Raw genomic sequence first — 27,783 nt, 5'->3', positions numbered from 1 at the left:
TGATGAAGAAAACTTTCTTTCTTCTCAAAGCACTACAGAAGGAAAGTAAAATACAGTACCCATGTCTGGGGACATCATGAGCTGGGTAACAATGGAAACCAATGATATTTTCTCAGAGAAAATGAAAACACAAAAGTGTTGAGTAAATAAGATATACATTGCATACATTTCTGGAAAAGAGCTCTAAATTATTTTTTTTTTCTGATTATTATTTTATATCTGAAATGAGGCAATTATACTTGGTGAAGATCAGTATCTGCTTCTGAGCATCACGTTAAAGAAATTATCATCTGGCATTTTCTTCTTCGGTTAATTAAAATACTAAAGGTATGGAGAGGAACTGAAATTTTACTTACTCTGCAAAGAATATTACTGTGTAAAAGTTTTGTTATAAAATTAGTATGAAATAAGCTTTTAATTCTAGAACATTACAGGATTAAAAGTCACTTCAAAACTTCATTTATCTAACCAATCTAGACAGAAAGAGAAAATAAAATGTTAGTGAAATTTCCTATATGATATTTCACTTTCTTCTTAGTTCTGAAGCATCAGCTTACAAGAAAAGCAAAATGACTGTATGAACAGAAATGCTGTCATGATTAGTAAGGTTAAACAGTTTTTCAAGAGGAGGAGGAGTCTGGTCTTTAAGTATAACTTCTATTCTGTCATATGTCTCTGAGGCAAGAAGAGGAGAAAAATGGTCACATACATATATTTTTATCCTATTAATATAATAATATATTTGATTTTACACAGTAGCACAGGTGAACGCTGAGAGAGAAAAAAAAGCAAAACAACAACTTTTAACAAATTTTATACCTCTGGTGTTTGTATTAAATGTCTTCAGGTATGAGAAAAGCAAGAAAATGAGCATATGCTTTCTAAGGGAATTAGCTGTGTGTTGTATAGGCAGATATATCCTGAAGATCCACATAGATTTTGCACTTTCCTTTGATGTACATAATTTTAAAGGCTGTAAGTACAAATATTTTCTCTCTTGATACTATATTCAATGTCTTCATTAGCAAAATGAATAATATTATGTGGTGGGTGTGTTTTTTTAATATTTTATGATGAGGGAAAAGTTTTGTAACTTCCGGATCAGGGGAACCATTAGTTATACATAAACTGGCAATGCTCATGTTTTATCATTGTTTTTTATTTCAACATATTAACATGCCTAGAACCATAGAATCATAAAATCATAGAGGTTAGAAGAGACCTCCTTGTTCAAGGAAGGCCACCCAGAGCTGGTTGCCCAGGACCATGTCCAAATGGCGTTTGAATATTTCAAAGGGGGAGCCTCAACAACCTCTCTGGGCAACTTGTGCCAGTGCTCAGTCACCCTCACAGCATAAACGTGTTTCCTGATGTTCAGAAGGAACCTCCTGTGGTTCAGTTTGTGCCCATTGCCTCCGGTCCTGTCACTGGGCACCACTGAAAAGGGCCTGGCTCTGTCTTCTTTATACCCTTTATACTTTATGCATTAACAATATATCCCCTGAGTCTTCTCTTGTCCAGGCTTGTTTCAGTTCTCTCAACCTTTCCTCCTATGTAGACATACTCCAGTCCCTTAATCATCATAGTGGACATTTCCTGGACTTTTCTAGTATATCCACATATATCCCAGAACTGGACACAGTACTCCAGGTGTGGCCTCACCAGTGCTGAGGAAGGATCACCTCACTCAGGCTGCTAGCAGCACTCCTCCTAATGCATCCCAGGATACCATTAGCCTTATTTGCAGCAAGGGCTCATTGCTGGCTCATGTTCAACTTGGTGTCCACCAGGAGCTCCAGGGTCTTTTCTGCCAGTTTTCTGCTTTCTAGCCAGCTGTCCCCCAGCATTTTCTGGTGCATGAGTTTGTTCCTCCCCAGCTGCAGGACTTTGTACTTCTCCTTGCTGAATTTTCTGAGATTCCTGTCAGTCCATTTGTCCAGCCTGTCGAGGTTACTTTGAATGGCAGCAGGACCCACTGGCATACCAGGTACTCTTGCCAGTTTGGTGTCATCTGCAAATCTGGTGAGTGCACACTCTCCATCATCATCCAGATCATTAATGAAGATATTAAACAGGACCAAATCTGGTATAGACCACATATTTGCCTTCTGTCTGCTCCCATCACCACCATGTCATGATGTAAATACCAACAGTAACATCATTAATCTTGATGGCTTTTCCATGCATTCAGGAGTAGTTTCCTTATATTGAGAACTCTCTGCCATCCTAGACCTTATTCTCTATTATCCCACCCTCTTACATCTTTCATTCAGCACTTGATTGTGGGATGCTGGACTTGTCCAGGCTTGTTGGTGCCAAATACAGGGCCATTATGACCCAGCAGAAGGGGCCCTGGGGGAGTCCAGCCTGGGCGAGAGCAGGGATGGAACAACTTGCTTATCTTGCACTGATAAGCACTGGACCTGAACAGGGGCAGGAGATGAGCAATTTGTTCATCTTAACAAGATGCAGCGCCTGACAGGTCTACTCCTTGATCAACTAAGTGACGCCTGGGGTGAGGGGGAGCCTTCACAGCTTGACGTTACTTTGGTAAAACTAAACAGACCACCGCTCCTCTGTACTGAACGCCTTTGTTCTCTGCCACTTCCCCCCCCCAGCCCCGATCAACTGCACAACAAGCCTTGTTAAGGGCCGATCGACACACAATACCTGACTTAGTCCCACCTCGCCAAAAGTATAAATCTGGCGTTTAGAATCCTCTTTTCTGAGAACAAGAACTCCAACTATCCGGACGGGTCGACGGGCCTGGACCTCTCTCCTCCCCAAGTAGGCACGCCTCTTTCGTAAGACTTGCGCCTCCGATTATGTCAGATGTTACCCCTGGAAAACTATCATTAACATAAGTGCTGAACTATTAATGAGCTCAAAATTGTTGCAGTAAGTGCATTTATCAATGGCAATTCCGAACTTTTATATCTGTCCTCTCAATAAATTACCTATTTTTCTTTTCAACTTTGCGAAACTGTTTCAGTGAAAGTCCTTAGTGGGGCTCTGACAGGCAAACATGAACTCTGATATGTGGCTATATGTAATCCTTTAGGCATAAACCGTTGACCAAGTCTGGGACTAAGACTGGACCTAGCCACACCTAGGCTCCTCTCTGAGAAGGGGTTTAGAAAGCAAGGGGGTCCTTTCTGAACCTCGTGCCTCAACGGGAGGGCCTCCCTCAGACTTGTACGCTTTCACGCAACATTGATATACAGGATACATTGCACATTCAGATACATAAGGTTCAATAGTATCTATCATCTGACTCGTGTCCTTTGCAAGTCCTTGCTTCTTTCTCACCCACTGGTTCAGCCACCACTCTATGCCCATAGCACAGGAGTAAAGGTAGCAACATTTAGATGAAAAAAGGTGTAGATGAAAAAAGATGGTGTACCATTTTCACAATGTTTCATAAATACAAGAACTTGAAGTTGTTCAATCACAGTGAAAGGTAAGAAATTTGAAGGAGATGATAGAAAAATATTTGTTTTTTAAGCAACTAATCTCGGTAAATCATCATTGTCAGGCAATATTGTATCAAGGGTTCAGCAAAACCCAACCCAACAGTTTGGGAAGGAGTACAAACTGTTATGCATCAGGGAATATGCCAGCTCTCCAACATGGGTGTATTAGGAAGGAAGGAGACAATTGCCTAATAGGGAAGTTTTTCTAGACTTCAATCTCAAAAAGGTTTTTTTGTCTTCTTCAGAATTTCCTTTACTTTTAGTGGTCCTTCTAGCTTGATGACTCTGAAAACTACAAACTGTTACCAAAGCTAAACTAGGAGGACTACTAATTTGAAACAAAGGAAAAAGTTAATAATGGAAAAATGTCAAAGGCTGATATTAAATTCAAATAGAATATAAAAATACGACCATAATTTATTTTATATTAACAAATGTCCTTTTTTATATGTGTGTGTTAGGTTTTATGTTCCATTGATTTTTAAGAATATTGTTTGTGTTTATATACTAAAGAGAAATGTATACAGTATTCTGCATTTTAGAGTTGCAAACTATTTTTTGCTATTTTTTGAAAAGAAAATATATCAGTATAAGCAAGTAGACATTTTAAAATGGGTGGGGAGATAGAGAGAAACAAGGTAAAAGGACAACGTCATTCACTGGAAATAAAGAAAAAGCAAAGACTAGTCATCAGTTGGGACTACTCCTTAAGATTAACTACAACATATTTTACCAAGAAAATGGATTCGTGCTGTGACAAATTTTATTAATTAATTTTCAGAACTTTTGGGATTTTTCACTTTTAGATTCTTACTTTCATACACAAGACTGGTGCTTCATACTAATTCTGCTCTACCTGATCTTTGCCCCTGTCAAAAATTGTATTTTCAGTGAAAAAAATCGTGACAATTTTCACTTAAGAACATGTCCTGGTTTTGACTGAGATAGAGTTAATATTCTTCCTAGTAGTAGGCATAGTGTTGTGGTTTTGATTTAGTGTGAGAATAATGTTGAGAACACACTGATGTTTTTAGTTGTTGCTAGGTAGTTGCAGCCTACACTAAGTCAAAGTCTTTTCAGGTTCTCACGCCCTGCCAGGTGCACAAGAAGCTGGGAGAGCACAGCCAGGACAGCTGACCCAGGCTGGCCACAGGGATGTTCCCTGCCATAGAACGTCATGCTCTGGGTATAACTGGAGATGTGGGGGTTTTTCTGCATGCAATGAGCAATTGCATTTGTGCATCACTAGGTTTATTATTATTTCATTACTATTATTATTGTTATTACTGTTGTTGTTGTTATTGTTATTATTATTATTATTATTATGCTTCATTATCCTATTAAACTGTCTTTATCTCAACCCACAAGTTTTTTTCCGTTCTCCTCCCCATCCCACTGTGGGGCGAAGGGGTGAACGAGTGGCTGGGTGGTGCTTAGTTACTGGCTGGGGTTAAACCACAGCAAAACATTTTCAGTAGGTACAGTATGATCCTCAAGCAGATACGGTAGTTCCTATCCTATAAGAATATGAGGGAGAATACAAATATAGTGGTAGTAAGGTAAACTCTCCTTATGCACATATTTATTGATACTGGTAACCTTCAGATGTGTTTTATAAATTACAGTTTTGGAGATTGTGCAAACAACCATGAAGTTTAGTTTTCCATCCCACATTATAATCCATACTAAATCAAAGCCTTCTCTCAAGATTCTGATGAGAGTGGTGGAAATGATGCCTTCTAAAAGTATTGATTTTAAATGGATGACAATTGCTTAAATGACTTTGCTATATATAGCAACTCATCAGGGAATATTTAATTAAGTCAGAATTGCAAAAAATATCCTTGTCAGGCACTACAGGACCATAGGGAAACCGAAAGACATGTAGAGGAGAATCTCATTATCAAAGATCTAGTTTATACAAATTAAAATTGACTTATTCCAAATAGACTAGATGAAATGAACAGCCTATGATGTCTTTACAAATTAACATAGTTCAAACATACTGTAAAATACAAATGGAAGAATATATGAAAATATGAAGCATATACTTGATTGGGGTATTGAAGTTGTGAGTAATCAGAACCCCAAAATGACCTCTAAAATTCAGATGACAAGAAACCTCAATAATAATATAAATTCTTCTATTTTTTTTCTCTCTTGTTGTGATTCTGTATCTGCCCCTCACCCCTGTAGATTGCATGCAGTTTCCAGAGTGTGTTAAGTAGTACATAGAATTGAGCAATCATCTCATTACTCTTCACTCTCAAAATTAAAACTTGAACAACTACAATAAGAGAGCAGGATATTCTTATTACTTTCATTGCACAGGGACAGATAAATCAATTGAATCAATAAAGTCAGCTCCTTCTACAAAATGAAATGTTGATCTCTTTACTGAGTCACTTACAGAGACACGGGATTCTGACTTTATGGATTAGATTGAAAAATACAGGTTGTTGGTCATTTGAGATGATAGCTTGTGATTCTAGGTGGATAAAAACATCAAGAAACAAGTGTCCATGTTTGACTTCAGGAATTTATAATGTCAGGATCACAGAATAACATGAAAAATTCAAAAAGAAAAAATATAGTTAGGGTAGGTATAAAATAATACTTTAGAATGCAGTAAGAGTACTAATTTTTTCTTGGGTTCTTATTGCTAGAGTATGTGTTATTATCAAACATGTCTGTTACTTAAATTACCACTCTTCTGAATAGTCAATTCTCTTTAGAATTATTTTTTTTTAACTTGAATAATAAAGAGTTTTTACAAAAATTAGGTCCTGTCTTCATTGCTTCCCTTGCTTCACTGTTCCATTGCTCCTCAAGTCTACAGGTCACATATACAGATAGTTTAAACTACTATTTCTTCCTTGACTTTACTTCTTCAGAAGCCATATTCTGAGAATATTGACTGTTTACACAGCCTAACAATATGTTTCTCTTTGTCATTTTTGCTTCGGCTTTTCTGACACCATGGAACTTTACAAGCATTATTCTTCATGATACATGTCTAATTAAAAAAAAAAAAAAAAAAAAAAGAGAGAGAGAAAAGGAAAAAGAAAGGTGCCAAGAAATTGTAAAAATAGACTTGCCCTTGATGAACATTAACATATGTTTCAGTCTCATTCCTCTTTCCAGCTACCTGATTTTGCTGTGTTCTTTAATTAGAGTAGAACACAGAGTAGTGGCTTGTACGCTGTAGATTATTGGGCAGGCTTCCTACACAGTCCAAAAGAAAACACTGAGGCATTTGTGTTTCCTTCTGTTATTTTGCACCAATGGCTGTACGTCAAACTGAGTGCCCCTACAGTAGCTGTTGTGGACTAAAAGACCGGAAACTCACAGGCTCTCTGGAGTCTGTCCCACTGATACCATCTTTTTAGAGATTAAAAAGGGAACATCTCCGAACAAGCACTACAGAGCCAATAGAGAGATCATAGCTCAAAATAAATGTTCTTTACTGTTCCTTACCATCTTTTAGAAGACTGAATATCAGTTGTTCTTTCCTCTTGAGTGATTTACCTGAGACACCACAAAAGCAAGTAGAATTTTAAAATTCTTTAGAAGAGAAGCTGAAGGATTAATCATTTTCACCCCTGATACCCTGGGATTTGCTTTTATTCACACATCTTAAGATCATGCTGTGTTCATATCAGGGACATAAATCCTTTGCCATAATTCCATTAACTCCAATTCACTTTCCTGAATTAGCAGCAGGTTTATTTATCTTTTGAAGACTGGTTCTCTTCAGTGTTGTTCCATTTTTTGGCACTCAATTTACTAAAGCATTAACAGCTTTAAAGAGAAGTCGTAGTCTTCTAGACAGTAGTCTGTCTAAATCTGAAGGTACTATCTTCTCTCTTGTATCATCTATTTCAGAATATACTTAAAAAGAAAAATTACATTCTTTGAGCTATTGAGTTTACATAATCTTTATTTACCTGTTAATCTCAGATATCTATCTCCAAGTATATATGAGATAAACAGAAGTATAGTTTTTTTCAAAATGGTCAATTAAAAATTAAAATTTATAGCTCCCTCCTCCCTTCAAATTTTCGCAGATTTTAAACAAAGCTCATTGTTTCCAAAAGTTTTCAAGGGACAATTCTCCAATGCAAATCTGCCCATTTCATGAGTTCCTTCTCATTAAAAATGAGTAAAAGCAGACTCAGTTTTGCAGTTTCATGATTTATACTTCTAGATATTATGATGGCAAAATAATTACTTTGAAAACAAAGATCGTTCCAATTTCAATATTAACTTTCCTAGCCTTTCAGAACTTTCCTTTCTCTTTATTGGCTTTTGACTTATTTTGCTGATGAGAATCTTAGTGTTCACACCTGGTCTACACCTTCAGGAGATCAGGAATCACCTTATCCTAGAATATTTCTTAAGGCTGACTCCCATCCAGACGTATGCCAGAGCAGAGATCCCATCAAATTACAGTTATCTCATCCGTGTTTTCTGAAACTTGTCTATTTATTTCACTCATCTGTTTGTGTTTCTATTATGCTAGAACAGTTCTTAGCGCAATGACAATGCCTAGTGTATATCCACCTGACACTGATCATTTGAGAGTAACTTCTTGCTTTTTTTACCAATATTTCATCTGTTGCAGGGAGGTAAGGGCTTGATTCTGTTTTTCCTCTCCTACAACTACAGATTCAACAATCTCTACCGGAGGAAAGAACAAACTTACCTCAGTGAGCACACTTGCTTCTCATACCATGTCTATTGCTATAACTGGTTACTTCCACTCTCCTTTGTCTTGTGATTCATCAGTCAGTATCAGTAAGATATAAAACAGCACATGTACTTTTTCATAAAATGACTCCTACCATATCTTTCCCTTTTAACAGTCAGAAGATCGCAGGTATAATTTCTAACATTTTTAGGATAGCGACTTTCAGAGGCACACACTTCTTCCATTTCCCATGTTATTTCCTTTTTTCTTTTTTTTTTTTTTTGAGACTGTAGATAGTCAAATAGATATTAAATGGTTTTTAGAAATTATTTCCTTTTTTCTACATCCTCTCATAACTTAGAAGTCATATCAGCATGTGATATTGAGACTGTAATTATATGGTCCAAATCTGCTGAGGCTTCTACATTGGGCTGTGCTAATAACTATGTCAGACTACTTTCAAATGTTGTTCTTGTCATTTTCTCTTATGACTAACAATGAAGCCACAAACAGACTGTTATTTGATGTAATGACGGAGAAGAGGAGCAGAGCATCTTTTAAAAATTGAGGTTATATCCTCATGCAAAATCCCTGTGGTGCTGAATAGTCAGAAACAAGAAAACAGAAAATAAAATATGAGCAAGTGGATGTGTTGTCATGGAATACTCTTCTTATTTTTCAAGGGGCTATGAAATACCTTTATATATATATATATATAAAAACATCTTAAGTGATAGAAAAAAAGACAAATGACAACTCTGACTGAAGTTTAGTTTAGGAAGTGTGAGTTTGATATTGAAAATATTTTCAATAGGAACAGAATCATAGTGAAGATTTTTCTGTAAAACTGACAAAATAATCCAAGCATGGATTCCATTACAATATTATTTTCAAATATTATCTTTGAAAGAGGCTATATAACATATTTACTATATATTGAAAAGGAGCATGTCTTGATAAGTTTTGATAGGAAAGTTATCTTAAGTTAAGCAAACAATGAAACAAAACAAAACACACAAACAAAAAAAAAAACCCCACAAAAAAAGCCCAACTCAGTTTGAATGGTTATATGAACTGAGAGGAATTTGTCTAAAGACTGAAACATGTACTGGCCATCTAAATTTTTGCTACAATCAATGGCCTAGTTGGTAATGTAGGTTATTAATGAAAGATAAGCTGTACCTCAGAAGCTATGGATGTGCTCTGTGTAGTTAGTGCAAGGCATTACCATTCAGATAGTAGTGCCTAGCACACACCTGGTCAAATAAGGTAGTAAACAAAAACCTGAGGAAAAGCTGATCTTGTAATAAAGAATGTTTTACATGCATAGAATCAAATTTAGGGAGAACATAAATTAGATTAAAGCAATTTTGAGGGCCAAGGCAAGTAGGACAGAATGCAGGGTCACCTGCATTTGGTGTATGTGATAAAGCTCCAGACCAGACAGAAGAAATTAATTCTGCATGACACCTAAAAGCTTATAAAGAATGGCTGTGTAGGATTATGGAGAGAAGAAAGCTGTGGAAAAGAAGATGCATATCTAACCTCAGCAAGGAATAGCACAGCACTAAGGAACATCATTATGGCCTGAAAAACAACTTGAGAACCCAAACTCCCCCTCAGCAACCTGTGAGAACTGATCCAGCTTCATAGCTTAGCTTATCTATAGTAGACATAGACCTAACTTGACAAATTCTGCAGTTATCGATAGAGATGTTCTATGTCACTCAAAGTATGCTTTAAAGTGGCATTGTTAGCCAAAAGAGATAATTTGAGTAGGGATGACTTGTTCGTTTCCTTGAAGAACCAACTGGTGAAAGGACTGAAAATATTTCCTCAGCTGGTTGATCCCATTGGTAAATACAGTGTTTCTCAATGCAGCTAATTAACAGTGGAATTTGAAGTGACTAGGCTGGTAATGTTTATTTGAGAATGAATTAAATTTCTTTGCATGGGATGATTCATTTTATCAAACAGAGGCATGCAGCATTATTTAAACTGACAGAAGCCATTCTTATCTGGCCTCTAACTGCAGGTCCAAAATGTTAGGCATCTCCCTAATGTGCATCTCTATTTCTTGTACCATATTTGACATCTATCTACAAGTGGCTTGAACACTCTGCTGCTGTGTCCTGGTTCTGGCAAGGATAGAGTTAATTTCACAAGGAGCCAGGACAGGTGACCCAAGCTGGCCGGGGGCTATTCCATACCATGTGACATCATGCTCACCATAAAAGGGGGCTAGTCGGACAGGGGTGGGCTCGGTGTGGCTCTGGGATGGGTTGATTGGTCAGTCCTTGGATCGGTAAATTGTTCTCTGTTATCACCCATTGTGAATATCTGTTATCAGCACTGTTGTTGATTGTTTCCCTCTCCCTTGCTGTCCCAGTAACCTGTCCTTATCCCAACCCTCGAGGCTTTGCCCTTGTTTTTCCGTTCTCCTCCCCATCCCGCCGGGGGAGGAGTGAGCGAGCAGCCCGTGGCACTCAGCTGCTGGCTGGGGCTGAACCACGTCATGCTGTTATAATGACACCTCTTTGTATTTAAGCAACTGACATGACCTGTGTCTTTTGGAGAACTGACTCATTCTAGGCTCTGATTCCTATTTAGAGTCAGACTGTTGACAAAAGGTAGGCATCTGTTTTCATTGGAAGTACCAGACTTCAACTGGCAGCCCAGAAGCGCACAGGTCTCCTGTAGATCTTGTCACATGCAATCTCAAATGAAGCTAGCTAGACACCTTTACCTAGGCAACCGAACTGCTCATATCTGAAATAGACATCTACATTTAGGTGCCTAAATGAGTCAAACTTGCATTGAATCTCATCCATTATGATGGATAATAAATAAATAATAAATCTTCCTGCACATGACTGAAATATATGTTAAAACTTGATATTTTTGCCAACTACCATTTTCTAGTATCTTTTAGATTTATTTAAGAAGCATGTGCTTATTTAAAACCTCCAATTTTCTCACTAAGTTCTGACTGAAAGAATTAAATTCAGCTGATTAAATACAAATCAGGTATGCTTACACTATAATTAAAGCTTTGTGAACTGAACTGAAAGAAACATTTGTGTTATTTGTGTGTAATCCAGTCTAGTTCTTAGCCTGAAGAAAAAACGGTGAGTGAACTCTGTGCAATCTGACCATTACAGCCTCCTGCTCAGCCCTCACAATAGTTCCTTTTCTAATTCTTCTGATAATATGAAATTATTTTGTGTGTTCAAGTCTTCCTGTATGTAGTTCATAGGAAGATGAACTTCAGGTGAAGAATGTCAAAGAAAAAAATGGTTGAGTCTTCCCAAGTGAGTGATGAGAGAAATACAGCTTTGCAAGTGAAAAAGAAAAAAGAAAAACCTTTGTGTTTAAAAAGATAAATCACACCACCTTCCTTGTTTTAACACCCGTATGAGCTAAAAATAAGTGATGGGGACAAGCCTTCATAGAGGTTGTTTCTGAGATCAATTAGGTTTGATATCAAATCACCAGAAATGCAAGACTTGGCAAAAGACAATTTTCCTGTGGCAATAAGCAAAAGTTAAATTTGAAGTTCGTTAATCTTCTGAATTATGGTTAGTTTCCATTATTGTCCTGGTTCCAGCTGAGATAGAGTTAATTTTCTTCCTAGTAGCTGACATAGTGCTGTGGTTTTGATTTAGTGTGAGAATAATGTTGTTAACAAACTGATGTTTTCAGTTGTTGCTAGGTAGTTGTAGTGCCTACACCAAGTCAAGGACTTTTCAGCTTTTCACGCCCTGCCAGGTGCACAAGAAGCTGGGAGAGCACAGCCAGGACAGCTGACCCAGGCTGGCCACAGGGATATTCCCTGCCATAGCATGTCATGATCTCCATATAACTGGGGGAGCTAGCTGGGAGGCAATTTTTCTGCTCAGAAACAGACTGGGCATCAAGTTGGGTTTTTTTTCTGCATGCAGTGAGCAATTGCATTTGTGCATCACTTGGTTTCTTATTATTTTTATTTCTATTATTATTGCAATTATTATTGTTGTTGTTATCATCATCCTCTTCCGTTGTTATCCTATTAAACTGTCTTTATCTCAACCCACAAGTTTTTATTTTCCATTCTCTTCCGCATCCCCTTGGGGGGGGGGGAGGGATGAGCAAGCGGCTGCGTGGTGCTTGGTTACTGACTGGGGTTAAACTATAACAGAAACTTTTTTTTTACCAGACTTGGATAATGTTCCTCTTTAACCACTGTTTAATTTACACCATCTTTCCAGATGACTTTTTCTTTGAGGAGGTATTCAAGTTAAGGAAATAAATAAGTAAAACATATGAACACTCCTTTGCAGAACATAAAACCAGGAAATAAATGAGAATGGAGACAAATGAGAATGGAGATAAACTCTCCTTTTCAAACCTGCAGCGTAGAACCTAGCAGAGACAAAATGTTCACTGTCGAAGCTAAGTATATGGTACATGTTTTTGCTAACAATATCAGCAATATAAATATTGTTTCACTGCCTTTCTATTAAATGTCCTTATTTAATCACCTTTTAAGTAAGATGTCTTTCTTGGCAAGCTAGTATAATTATTGTATATACAAACTGTTTACATAGTAAAGTTTATTGATGAATGCAAGGGGTGCATATTTTTCTTTTAGCTCTACTTCCATTTCAAATTATATCGTGCTATCACATGGAGACGCCTGGCTTTTAGTCACGTGCTGTTTTAAAGCATACCTTATATTTCTTTTTTTAGATGGTAATTTGCTTATTAGTAAAGAGGCCTCAGGCATGAAAGAAGTGATTTCTCCTGAAAACCATTGTAATCAAAAAGTGAGTGAATGTGTGAAGAACACTTTGCAGTCCCCAAGGGACAGTTGCATTCCATAAGACTGGGCCACAGGAATAGGTTTGTTGAATTTTAACTTGCCTATGTCTTTTTTTCTTCCTTAAGGCTTTAATAAATGGCTTTCTAGAACTACATTGCTGTATTACTGGAGGAATATGTGGTTGTGAGTACTTGAGTTCAGCATACATTGTATCCTGTCTAAATTAAGAAGTATCTCTGAGGGTATTGTCTATACAGCAGTTGCGAAAATGACTGCAGATTGTGTGGACTGAAGCAGCTGTAAATTAGATCTCCCAGGTACAGCTATTGGTGTAAATATCGAAGCATGGAACTCCTAGCAGCAAACGAGGTGGTCCTGGGAAGCTGGGTTACGGCACTGCCACGGCACTCAGATTGCACCGACATGGTGCTTGAACAAGCTACTTGAAAACTAGCTCAGATATTTGCAAAGAAAAGCTGAGTAAATATATTTATGAGATTTCTACTATTTTGATAAATTAGAATTATATAAGAACCATAAAATATATTCTAAATTGCCATGTCCCAGAAACACAGAAATATGTCCTGGCCATTTCATGGAAACAAAGGTGTCTACAACAGCAGAAATAGCTGCTGTTGAGAAAAGGCTGATACTGTATTGAACGCATGTACATAGTCACAGTACTGCTTTGTACTTGCTCTTCATCTCAGTGACATTCATTTAATGAACACTTCGTCCTGTTCACCACTATGTATAGGAGTGTGTTTATATATGTGTTTATTTATGATAAAACTTTTTATATGAGATACCATTATTTCCTGTGAAATGTTTCTGAAACATGTATTTCCACATTATTAGCACTCATCTTGTGGCAGAACTTAAATAGTATACATAATTGATGCTTTCTTGTGCATTAGACCTATATATTTTAAGAAATTAGTTAACTTTCTTTACATAATGGAGAAGAAATATTTATTTATTTATTACTATCCATAGATATTGATTTTTTAATCTTTAATTAGTCAGATGTTCTCTTGAGCTTTCTTTCTATCTATCTTACTTTGTAATGATTTGATGCTCAGTCCAGGCTGAATTTAGTCATCAGTCTTGTCTTTTTATGATCTGATGATCAGGACAAACTAAGATTTTTTTTCAGATCTATCTTCTGTGAAAGATTTTGTAACCTGCTGTAGATGTTAGTCCTGAGACGTCACAGCTCAAGGCAGCTTGGACATCGAAAATTGGTGCTTTCTTACATCCGTATTTAAGGCCAAAACCTTATAAGTACCTTAATCTGCTCAGAATTTATGACTGAGCGTGGATTTTTGTACAATTACAGTGGCATAACATGAGTTTGGGTGCATGTGAATAACCGTGTTCTGGGAATATTAAAGAGTATATTTTGCTATAATTATTGTTCCTTCTGTCCTTAATGTGCTTACAGTCACAGTTAAATCCTGCCTTTTATGAAAATTGTCAAGATGGCCTAGTGAATGTTATTCTAAAATGATTATTAATGACTCTTTGGATTATTGACTGTACAGAATCTTTTGGGATTACTGTACAGAATTCTGAGATTATTTACAAGAAATCATATTTTACCTTAACCTATGTAATTGTAAATGTATTTTAACCTGTAATTTCAAATGCATATAGAAGGCAGAGAAAGTAAAAATAAATTAGAAAATGCTTTATATACATTATTATTTATTAGGAAGAAATTTTATGTAATGGATATATTGTGGAATCATCAAAATAGGCTTTCCACAGTTATATGATAATTGGAAAATCATTTCCCATCTTGATGTCTGCTCTGCCTTTCATTGTCTTATCATTCTAGAAGCTAAGCTTTTCAGGGTAGTATGTTATGGGGTTTTTTTAGTGTACTTAGTACAGGAGAACTCCAGCCCTTTTTAGGGATTAACATTCATGTTGTTATGTAAGTCTGAAGTCTGAGGTCTTCTTTGCAAACAAAATGGAAAAGTAGGGTCATAACCTTAGTTGGTATAGACTGCATAGGACCACTGAAGGTAGTTGGTGTATATCAAATGAAGATGAGATCAGTCTGTGGGCTGTTTGAAACTACTCAGGTTGTGTATTCCGTTACCCCATCCTTTTTCCATAATAGGGATGACAAAAGGAAAATGTTGAATATAGATTCAAAATCAAGTGTCATCACTGAGGCAGAAAAAGAAATACAAATTTACAAATCTGGAGCATTTATAATGTCTGTTAGGAACAGATACATATGATAAGTAAAATGAGATAAACAGAAGTTGGTGGGGAGCACCATTTTCTTAATCTTTCTTAATCTAATTTTCTCTAATCTTCATCAGAACAACTTTTCTTCTCCCCAAAAATTATTTAATGTTGAACAAAATGTAAAGTACAATCGAATATTACTGAATTATGTGAAGACAAGGCCAAGCAGATTTTAGTAAAGACGAAAAGGGACACCATTCCAGGGGGAGGAGGAGAATACCTGTCCTGGGTTCGGCTAGGATAGAGTTAATTCTCACCAGAAGGTGGGATGGGACACAGCCAGGACAGGTGACCCAAACTAGCCAAAGGGGCATTCCATGCCATGTGACATCGTGCTCAGTATAAAAAGGGGGTAGTGGGGGGGGTGTGTGTGGGGGGGTGTGTGTGTGTGCAGGGCAGCTCCAGGACGTGTGGTTCGGGGATGGTCGGGGTCTGAGCTGGGGTCTGATTTTTAGGGTCCTTGGGTGAGAAACTGCATTGTGTGTCACCAGTTTTGTGTATTCGGTTAAGTACTGTTGTTGTTATTTCCCTCTCCCTTTGCTCTCCCAGTAAACTGTCCTTATCCCAGCCCTCGAGGTTTTGCCTTTGTCTTCCCATTGTCCTCCCCATCCCACCGGGGAAGGGAGGGGATGAGTGAGCAGCTGCGTGGTGCTCAGCTGCCGGCCGGGGCTACACCGCGACACCACCACAAAACCAAGAAGTGTACAACAGAAAAGAACTACAATGTGTATTACCATTAGATAACCTTACAAGGATAGGGGTTAACTGAAGCATACAGATGTTCAAATATCTAGTCAATAAGCAATGGGAACAAAAACTGTTTCATTTTGATCTGTAGACAAAGAGTAAACCCGATATAAATTTGTATTATCTCAGCCTGGTTCTCAAAAATGTCATTGGAACAGCCGTTTAGAATTTCAAGAGACATATAATAATTTATTAACTTATTCATAGCACAGTTATTATTGCTAGCTTACATGTGTTAAAATACTGATAGTTGTCGGCCTGCCTGTGATCAGATTATCTATGATAACGTAAGGAGAATAAATCCATAAGAATCCACAGCTGCTTAGGCTTTTGACAAGTTGGAATTAGGAGGTAGGAGTGTAGTCATTCCCCTGCCTTTCTACTTGGTTCCTCAGGAAGGGAGTGGAGAAAGCTCTCCAGGCAGTAGAAGATGCGCAATTGCATTAAAGCAAAATTATGTACCTTGCTCTCAAAATGTTAACTGTCCCCTCCTGTAAGGCATCACTTTCAAAAGCTGAGAAGGCAAATAAAATACAGTTAGCATAAACCCTTGGATTGATCTTGCCAACCTTCCCTGTTGCTATTAGAAATCAAGAAGGGTATTAACTGATGGAATATTTGTCAATAACCACAACATTCCCATCTTCTTGCTATCTTTATCTATCATCACGAGTGGTATGGTACTGGTGAGATAATTTATTTATGGGGGAGTTGTGACAATCTCTCTAGTATCATCTGAATGAGGAGATTCTGACTTCTGTAAAGTAGTTGGAGCTGGGAAATGATAGTCTGCTCTTTCCAGCACATTTGAAACTGAAAAACTGAGATAGAAATATCTTCCCTTTGTTTTTCTTTTTTTTTTCTTTCTGCCCCCCCCCCTCCCCCCATCACAAAATGGAGAATTAAATAATGTAAAACCTGTGAAATGTATGGACCTCAATCTTGACTGATAAACATTCGTGTCTTCTAAAGTTTAGAACAATACATCTTTTTCTTGAGGTATATTTTGTTACTAAGGTAAAATATATCTGTAGTAAGCCTAAAAAGAAATTGAAGCAATGCCTATAATAGTAAAATTACTGAACTCGAGACCATTCTTTGGGTACAACCAGGACAAAGTGACCCAGCTCAATACTTCTACACTTTATTATCCTGTGATTGTCCACTACTTTCTATATTCAAAAGCTTCTGTGCCATTTAAGGTTACATTTCTAAGGCTCCTGGGGCCCTTAAGCAATGCTTCTGGGCATGCTTGAGGTGAAGTCCATCTGGCTGAGGCTGAATAGGTTGATGACCACCTGACCCCTAAATTTGTTCAAGGTCTCCAAGCAGGGTATTTCCCCACCTATTAAATTCTGCGGAGCCTATTACAGTCGAACATGTCAGAACACTGAATTAGATTCATCCCAAAGCACAGCAGGTAAGGTGACTTTTACTCAAAAACTCAGTTCATGATAAAGGTGGTGCCAGTCCTTTCTATCTTTTTACTCGGATACTATGGGCTACTAGCACTCATCTGAAATACAGAGGAGTTGGTTTATTTTTTAAAAAAGTCAAAATATTTAATTTTTGAGGTCAGAAAATGGATCACATCTAGCTCGGTGAGCAAACCGATCTACTTACACTCTGCATGATAAAACCCATAAACAATTATTGAACATAAGAACAGCATTTCTTTCAATGGACAGTTTCAGGAACTGGGTAGGTGCTCATATCCGTAGTAAATTAAGGTTGACATTTTTCTGATGTGACTATCTCTCTGTAGCTCAAAGGTACCTAAGATCCAAGGGCATTACTTCAGTCTTGAGACTCTACTATTTCGCCATGTTGTTGGTACTGTTTCAGTCTTTTGGAGGGATGAGGTAATCTGTTTTGAACTAACATTGTCCTGTCATTTTCCTTTCATTCTTTTTCTGTTTGGCTGGTAGTTTATTTTCTGATCTCTGCTTTTCATTCCTCCTTACTTTTCATTTTTGTTTTTGGGAGAGTCTTTTCTCTGATGATTTCACATTCTGTCTTGAGCAGAATATGAACCTCAAGCAATGTTCAAATTCAATCAAGTATTATAACTGAGGATGTTTAAATGGTTTGCAAACTAGTTAAAATAAAAGCTGCAGTGTCTCTTGTGACTCACAGTTGATGCTATCAGAGAGTAGTTTATTTTAGAAACTGAAAAAATATGGCTTTATAGATCAAATTTGAAACTTGTCTTATAACTTACATCTCATGCCTTATCAGTGTAAATAACTAAGCTGACCAAAATTAAAGGGGACTCCCTTTACCATTGCATACTTGGGATCTGCATGTATAAATCAAACAAGTAGTAGTGTTCTAGTGTGTGACATGGCTGCTTGCTCATGTAGAACAGAATATATACGTTCTTAAGCTTCTGTAGCTATTAACATTAAAAGAAGCTCAAAATATAATTCTGAGTAGTAGCAACAAAATAAAAGTAGCTAAGCCATTTCATATACTAAGGTGTCTTCTGACCATGCAAGCACAAGAGATGCAAAAAAATAGGCCTTATGTTTTGATTACATCTAGGTGCCTATATCCATGTGGTGGGTTGACCCTGGCTGAGGGCCAGGTGCCCACCAGAGCTGCTCTGTAACTCCCCTCCTTCTCTAGACAGGGGAGAAAAGGTATAACAAAAAAAACCTTATGGGTCGAGATAAGGACAGGGAGAGGTCATTCTCTAATTATCATCACGAGCAAAACAGACCGAACTTAGAGAGGGAATTCATCTTATTTATTACTAAGCAAAACAGAGTAGAGGAATGAGAAATAAAACCAAATCTTAAAACACCTCCCCCCACCCCTCCCATCTTCCTGGGCTCAACTTCACTCCCGGCTTCAACCTCCGCCCCCCTCAGCGGCACAGGGGGACGGGGAGTGGGGGTTACGGTCAGTTCATCACACGGTGTGTCTGCTGCTTCTTCATCTTCAGGGGGAGGACTTCTCTCATCATTCCCCTGCTCCAGTGTGGCGTCCCTTTCATGGGAGTCAGTGCTTCACGACCTTCTCCAACGTGAGTCTCTTCCATGGGGTGCAGACCTTCAGGAGCAAACTGCTCCAGCGTGGGTCCCCCACGGGGTCACAAGTCCTGCCAGCAAACCTGCTCTGGCGTGGGCTCCTCTCTCCACGGGTCCACAGGTCCTGCCAGGAGCCTGCTCCAGCGTGGGCTTCCCACGGGGTCACAGCCTCCTTCAGGTGTCTCCACCTGCTCCGGCGTGGGGTCCTCCATGGGCTGCAGGTGGAATCGCTACACCCCCTCATCCTCCCTCCATGGGCTGCAGGGGGACAGCCTGCTTCACCATGGTCTTCACCACGGGCTGCAGGGGGATCTCTGCTCCGGCGCCTGGAGCACCTCCTCCCCCTCCTCCTGCACTGACCTTGGTGTCTGCAGATGTTCTTACATCTTCTCACTCCTCTCTCCAGCTGCAAAAGCGCTCTCTAACTGTTTTTCTCTTTCTTAAATATGTTATCACAGAGGTGCTGATTGGCTTGGCCTTGGCCAGCGGCGGGTCCGTCTTGGAGCCGGCTGGCATTGGCTCTGTCAGACACAGGGGAAGCTTCTAGCAGCTTCTCACAGAAGCCACCCCTGTAGCCCCCCCACTACCAAAACCTTGCCACACAAAACCAACACAATCTGTTCTAGTCAAGACAAAAATTAAGATTCCTGTATTGAGAAACTTAAATAATTAGAAAAATCTTAAGGTTATACAAGCATATACACACATGCACAAAGAAACAAGTAGGAGGAAAAGAAATTGCTGTCCATTTTTTTGCCATTCATGTTTGTGTCTTATCATTGTAGATATATTTGGTACATATTGCTTCATAAGACTCAAAATAAAAAAACCTCTTAAATAAAATCTTGAACTGTCAACTAAGCCAAATTTGTATCATTTATATTCTTTTTCTATTCAGATTAATCTGCAGTCTTTAAATGTTATCATGAAGGGCAGAACCAATAAAGGGCATGTTTTTCTACAAATATATGATGTAATCTATACCCCTGTGTTCAAAATCTAACTCTTTATATCATGCAAGGGGAGACCTGTAGGCCACAGAATTCAGCCTACATCTGCCTGACACTAAAACTTAGCTCCCTACAGACCATTAGTAGGTCTAATCAGGCGATTAGTGGTTTCATTGCTCACAGTTTGTACATTAGTATTCTCCTCAAATATATAAACCTATCTCAAATGAATTGAAGCAGTCTTGAGCCTCCTCTTCAAAATTAGATGCTGTTTGGTAAATATAATCTTCTTCACTTGCTTGGTAGAATCATTCTCTATTAACAAGTTAATTTTGCCTTTGCAGATTATTTAAATAGTCTAGCATTATAAGAAATTTCCTTGTAGGGTGACTAATATCAATGTTTTTTCCCAGCAGCATGTTTGATGAACCTGTAATGTACACATTTACGTCTGTGTAAATGTAATCAAACCTGTAATTTACACATTTACATCTGTTACATCTGTAACACACAGAGCCTGATTATTGTTTACACAATGACCATTGTATACGATGCTGAAACTACAAATGGAGTCTTCAGGTTGGTGTAATTTACATAACACAAGCCCAAAGGTTCACATCAATTACCTCAATAGCACAGTGCAGAAAATTTCCCTGTAAATGAAAATAAAATCCATGATGTTTGCAGAAATTAACTGGTACTTGTTATTGTTGTCCTTGTTTTGTTGGCTTTTTCCTAGATTTTTTGAGTCCTACTCTTATTTTTCTACTCCAGCAATAAACAATCTGCGTCAAACTACTCTTTTGTGGCTTAGTGTCAATAAAACCTGCTGTGAAGAGGAGTTTTGTAATTTGGCAGCATGCCTAACTGGTATCCCTTAATGTATTTCTGTAGTGAATTTACCAAACCTAACGAAAAACTGTATTCTCACTGTGCGTCTTCTTTATGTTCTTAAAGGTTGAAGATATCTCAGAAAGAAAAGTCTTCTAAATCTATATACAAATGAGCCACATATTAACTGCTATGACAGTTTCAGTAAGCACTAAACAAGCCCTGGTGTCTCAAAATGAAAAGTGGAAAGATACATCTAATAGACATAGCTTTTAAATCTGTGTTTTCCTATTTGTAGGTCATGCTTTTCATAATGTTAAACATTCTCTTATATTTTCCATGAAAGTATTTTTTTTTAAATTTAATATTTCAGACCTATTAATATTTTTGACAAAATTGTATATTTTTTTAATTTTTTTTTTTTACTGGCCTCCTTAATACTTTCCAGGTCTGAACATTTCCAGATCTGACCCATTTTTGGGGGTCATGATCTTACCTAAAAATTCTTCTTTCTCTTGAACACAAGGGAGAAACTTGATGTGTTCTTTTTGTTTTCACTTTGATGCTTGCCTTTTTTTAGCATTACTGATGGTGCTGAACTATATTTATGATGTTGCTTATAGCTGCATTCTATTATTATCCTGAAACCCTTTCCTGAGAATATGTTCTCAGAAATATTATTAAAGAAGTCTTTTAATGTACTTTTTATCTTAAGCAACATTATATTGATCTTCTTCCAGTAGCAATGGCGCTGTATCTGCATTTATTTCAGAACAATACTAATGCCTAGAAATGGAGCTATGCATAGTAATGAAATTAATCAGTACTATGGTCATGCTTACTGGTACAGAAGAATCTTACAGCTGATGCTTTGCAATATCACACTGCAACACTTTCAAGAAAAAAAAAAAAGGAAATAGAAACACATTCTTCTCAGGGATAGGAGGAATTCAAAAGGCACAGAATCTTGAATGGAATTAACTGAAACTTTGAAATGTTTAGATAACCTCTCCAAACTTATCTGAACAATCTAAGTGCCAGGAAACAGACTTCTTGTAAAGATTCTGAGTCACTGGATTACTCTAAGTACTGACAGCAAAGGGCATGAACTGCCGGTTTTGTTACAGTAGAATTCCTACCTATGGAGGGAAAAGAAAAAAATAATTTTGACCTTCATCAGGTAGCGGGTCTTGTTTGACTTCATTTTAAGCATGAAGAAAATTACTTATTATTTTAGCTGAAGGTGTTCCAATATTGTAATAGCTATAGCAATAAAGCAATAGCTATGTTTGGGGTTTTTTTTTTTCCTTTCTTTCCTTTTGAGTTGATTTTATGAAAAAAAAATTTACATTTTAATGGATTACAATTTAATGCCAAATTAATGAATACATTGCAAGTGGCCCGACAGCTTTCTTTTTACAACTGTAGCACTCCAGAAAATAGCCCAAAGAATACGTGTGATTTAGTACCAACTTTGCCAACAGAATAAGATAGAAGTGTAGTATCTGTTTCTATCTCTGGTAAAGCCACAGCAATAATACCAATTACGTCTTTGAAATAAAACAATGCTCATGTTCTAATTAGATATTTGTTTTTTTCTGTTGACATACTGAAGGCTTAATTTCTGTGATTTTCTTCATAAGGCTTACATATCTATACCCCATGTATTGTCAGATGGATGCATAACATCCCAGCGGCACAACTTTCCATAGCCATTAATTCAAATTTCAAAGATAAGAGTAGAGAAAGTCTCTAACGTATAAATTATTTCTGCTCATCAGAATATCTTTGTTTTAGCTGATTTGTGGTGTTTGAAATCACACATGCTGAAAATCTTACGGAGGTATCCCTGCTGCATTTAATCAGATATGGACTTATTTGCTGTTGTTTAAAACGCTTGGATTATTAGCTGCCTTTAGGTGTTTCTGAATTGTTAACATTTTTCCGACAGATTTGGCACAGAGCATCTGTTTAGTGATTTCTCTCTGTTAAAAGATACTGTAATAGATCCACAGAACTGTAAGCTAATGATTTAAATGAACAAAATATCCATATAAACTACATTTAATAGTTCATAGAAACAACATTTTTTGACAAAAGAAAGATAACCATCATTCATTGATATGTAGAGCTACATATTAAACATACTGAAGTTCCAATCTTTAAAGAATTTCTCTACTTAGAAGTTCAAACATGCTATTTTATAAATCTATTTCACATGGTGAAGTCTATGTTTACATAGTTGAACTTCAAATTTGAAAGTTGATATGTTTTATGATTGTTTTAATTTTTAATGATAAAAGAATAAAAATTAACATTTACCACTGAAGATCTGTTCAAGTGACAAGTTCTCTAAACATGTTCTGGTTTCAGCTGAGATAGAGTTAATTTTTTTCTAATAGCAGTATAGTGCTGTGGTTTTGACTCAGTATGAGAATAATGTTGATAACACACAGATGTTTTCAGTTGTTGCTAGGTAGTTGTAGTGCCTACACCAAGTCAAGGACTTTTCAGCTTCTCACGCCCTGCCAGGTGCACCAGAAGCTGGGAGAGCACAGCCAGGACAGCTGACCCAGGCTGGCCACGGGGATGTTCCCTGCCATAGAATGTCGTGCTCTGAATATAACTGGGGGAGCTAGCCGGGAGGCAAATTTTCTGCTCAGAAACAGACTGGGCATCAGGTTGTGGGTTTTTTATTCCTTCTGCATGTGGTGAGCAAATGCATTGGTGCATCATTTGTTTTTTACATATATATATACACACAAATATTATTATTTTCATCTTCCTTTGTTATCCTATTAAACTGTCTTTATTTCAGCCCATGAGGGTTTTTCTTCCATTCTCTTCCCTACCCCTTGGTGGGGAAGGGGTAAGTGAGCAGCTGTGTGGTGCTTAGTCAGTGGCTGGGGTTAAACCATGACAAAACACCTTCTAATTTTTCTCCACAGAGGGAACTGAAAATCTACATTTTAGGAGTAGAATTCATTGTGAGTTTTACCTAATGATATCTGAAGTGATCCATGGTAAGATTTAAATTAAAATATTTAACATTTTATTTAGAAACTGTACAAGCAATTAAGCCATGCTCAAAGTTCTTGCTTCCCATGGCTGTTTTGGAGAAGTCTCACATTTGCTTAGATCTGGAGGATGTCCCACTGAATAATAGAACTAAACTGTAAGTCAGGCCTTGTTTTCTGGTGCTATAGGAGTGCTGTATTAATTTATACCAATCATGGTAAACATGCACTGCATGTCTTATAAATTAGATAATCTATAGATTAAAAGTGAAAGTAATTTTATTCCTCTGTTATTGGTACCTGCCTTTCTTGATGCAGTAGTTGCCAATGAAAAATAATTGTATCAGACCTTGCCTTAACACTGTGAACTATGTCATCTCTCATTCTTTGTTAGACTCACAAAATCAGAATATAGACTAATTTATGTTCAAGTTACCTCCTTGATACTATTTCCTCCAGGTTGGTGTCATCCATGAACCAGATGAGACTGCATTGTGTCCCACCCTCCAGGATAATTAACAAAGTAAAACTGTGCTAGCTGCAGTACGGGGATGTCTCTAGTAAGTCTCTGGGATGTCTCTAGTAGTGCGTGGCAATTAAGCTTTGTATCACAAATCATAAAAGTGCAGCCAGTTTTCTGCACATTTTATAGCCCACCTAACCAAAATTTATCTCACCATTTTGACTGTAAAGAGAGAGACATGAGAGACCTAAGTCCGCCTAGGTCTGATCAGATCCAAGCATCATTTTGACTTTCTTGCTTCCCAGAATCGATCTCATAGGTTTTCTCAGGGATCACTATTACATTGAACTGCATATACAATATAAATGCAGGAATGTGAAATGCCCTGTTTCTGCCTCTCTGCAATCCTTCGTTAGTCCAATAGTTCAGTGGTTAGAAAGCATCTGGAGAAACAGATGATCTTCTGCCTAGAGAAATCCTCTTTTTGCCAGATGTATATTCTACATTATAAACTAATATCCCAAAGCAGTGGGAAAATGGGAAGGGTGCTTGTTTTTATTCTTTCTGAAGAAAGGCTAATTCAATACTCATTTAACTAGCAAAAGCAGTCACTATATGGCATTATAATTAGATATCTCACCCTGTGACGTGGTTTAGGTCCAGACGGCAGCTGAGCACCAGGAACCGCTCGCTCACCCCTCCCCCGGCGGGATGGGGAGGAGAACAGAAAAACAAGGGCAAAGCCTGGAGGGTTGGGATAAGGGCAGGTTACTGGGACAGCAAGGGAGAGGGAAACAATCAACAACAGTGCTGATAACAGATAGTAACAATGGGTGATAACAGAGAACAATTTACCGATCTGACCACTGACCAACATGACACTCAGCCCATCCCAGAGCCACGCCGAAACCACCCCTGCCCGACTAGCCCCCTTTTATGGTGAGCATGATGTCACATGGTATGAATAGCCCCTGGCCAGCTGGGGTCACCTGTCCTGGCTCCTTGGGAAATTTATTCTTGCCAGAACCAGGACACCCTGAAATAGGGACATATGGGTTTCAGTCATTATCCCAGTGCATATATATCATCAGATGCTTAAATATTCAATTCAGGAAGGAATGGAGCATCAACAGCCCCTTGTAGGTGAGTTTCTTAACATTATGTTAAAAAGTCATTCGTATGTTTCTTCACTGGTCTTCCCACTGAGTATGCAATGAGAAGTGGAGAAGGAGGGTTCAAGGGAAGCACTGCACTCATGTGAAGCCAAGACTTCTTAGCATTTTGGAGAAACTTGAATTTCTCCACCATGTTTGAAGGGGAAGCTTTCTTTTCTGAGAAGGAGTAGACCTGGACTAAGGTAGCAGAAAAGTCCTAGAGCTCCCTTTGTAGGAAGAGGAATGGGGTGAGCAATGCCAGCTGCAACTTGGAGAGGTCATTTGCAGAAGCCATTGCACACAATATCATACTTCACAGCAGAAACAGATAATTTCCAGGCCACTTAGACAAAGACAGTTAAACAACATATTTTTTGCCACATCCCGTCCTGTACAACTGCGTACCATGTTGATGCCTGCAGGTATCCTTGGGCTACTTAAAGCATTTACTATATTTGGGAGATAGAAGATGAGATCATATCGCCTTAATCAAAACATAAAATACAATAAAATTCTCCAGTGTTCTGTGTGAGTGTGGTAACCACTGGTTTAAAGGTGGGGATGGATCCGTTCACTGGGTGACTGCAAAGGCTAAGAATTGTGTCAGTGAAACATTTCTTCTGAAGATGACAGCACCAGACTAAAGACACCCTTTAATCAGCATTTCTTATTAGCTAACTTAGGCAGCTTCTGACTCTTTACACTGATTTTTGAGGATCTCTTCTCAGGAGCCTAGTCCTTCTATTGAAATAAAAAGCAGGTTTAATTCAGGTTTGCAGATTCCGCCAGCCAGGCAGAAACCCATATCCTCTGCACAAAAGCTTGGGGCTTTAGCATGTTCTTCCCCAGTTTTGGGACAACTATGACAAGGATCAAACAATTATGTTCTCAGTGTTATAGTGGTCTGATTCTATCTAATGTCTATAAAAGCTCTCTGTTTATTCTCCAAATTCTGTTGTCCAAATCTCATTCCCTCAAAGTGTTACTTCCAGTTACTTTGACAGATCGCTTCTGCATAACTTCTTCCTGAAATGCTTTAATGTTAATGTTTTAAATGTTTTTAAGTGAATTAAAAAAAAAAAAAAAAAAAGATTAGGTATATACTGTACATAATATTCTGCTTAAAATATATTCATGATTTTTAAAATTTCCAAGTCAGTATAGAGCATAATGCAGATATTGATGAGTTCTTTTGTGAATAATGGAAGAGATGAATAATCACTATCTCTAAAATTCTCTCTTCTTACACAAGCCTGTACCTTGAACTCTCAGTCTAAAATATTTGTATTCTTGGTTGCTTCACTTTTAAGCAGTCATTTGGTGATTTTTTTTATTTTTTTTTTAATTAAGATGGTTTTTCATCAGTTTCCACATTTGACCTTATTTGAACGCTTTCATAACTTTCAGTAAGAAAATTATTAGAAACTCTGTTTCATCTGAGATTAAAGAGTTCCTCTCCTAAGTTTGTTACCAAAAACTTGCCAAGCTGAAACTATATTGAAATTTAATCTGTGTTTGAAAACAAAATAGGATTCAAAGAAGTAAAAAACATGATGGTGTTTGTGGTGGTGACTTCAGTGTTTATTTCAGAATCATTAATTTCACTTAGAATTGTACATTCATTCTTGCTACATTCATGGCTTCAAAGAAAACAAGATAAATACTAGTTTCCATTTTTGCATAGATTTTCACAAGTGTGTAAAATATTTGCAACAAAAGAATGTCATTGTTTAAATATACTTTGAACAGTACAAGTGCTTACACTGTTTTCCAAGGGTGCTTTTATCCTGTGCAATGTTCTTGCTAGATGAATAAGTCCTAATGCAAATATATCATTGCATGAGTTAATAGAAATTTGCAATATCTGGCCTGAATCTGAGCTCTTATAAGACAAAACTATATTTTTGTATATACTTGCATGGCATCTAGCCAAGCAAAATCTTCATTTCTTGTGATGCAGCTTTGGGGCACTAATGCCACGAAAATATTAAAGAATGAAAGTGCAACAAAGTATTTTTCTGACTATCTGGGATTCTTAAAGAAAACAATAAATTTTGTTTTCTCTAGAAACTGAAGCATGAAGTCATTTTGATATAATTTTTTTTTTCATGTTTCTCAGTACAATAGTTTATTCCAGCTTATTTATTGATACTTGTTTATTGTAACTTCTTGATTATAGTTATCAGTTCCTCAAAATATTTGTGAGAAATTACTGCTGTTGAATTTGGAAGTAATGGAATAGGTAGTAGTGTACATGAAAATTAAAGAGGTGAAATAGAAATAATAAAAACGGAAACAAGGGATAACACTGTGTAAATAATAACGTATACTTCTAAATATGTACATAGAGGGAATTATGAAGT

The sequence above is a fragment of the Balearica regulorum genome, chromosome 2, assembly GCF_011004875.1.
Source record: "Balearica regulorum gibbericeps isolate bBalReg1 chromosome 2, bBalReg1.pri, whole genome shotgun sequence".
Classification (NCBI taxonomy): domain Eukaryota; kingdom Metazoa; phylum Chordata; class Aves; order Gruiformes; family Gruidae; genus Balearica; species Balearica regulorum.
This window is presented reverse-complemented; position numbering follows the sequence as displayed.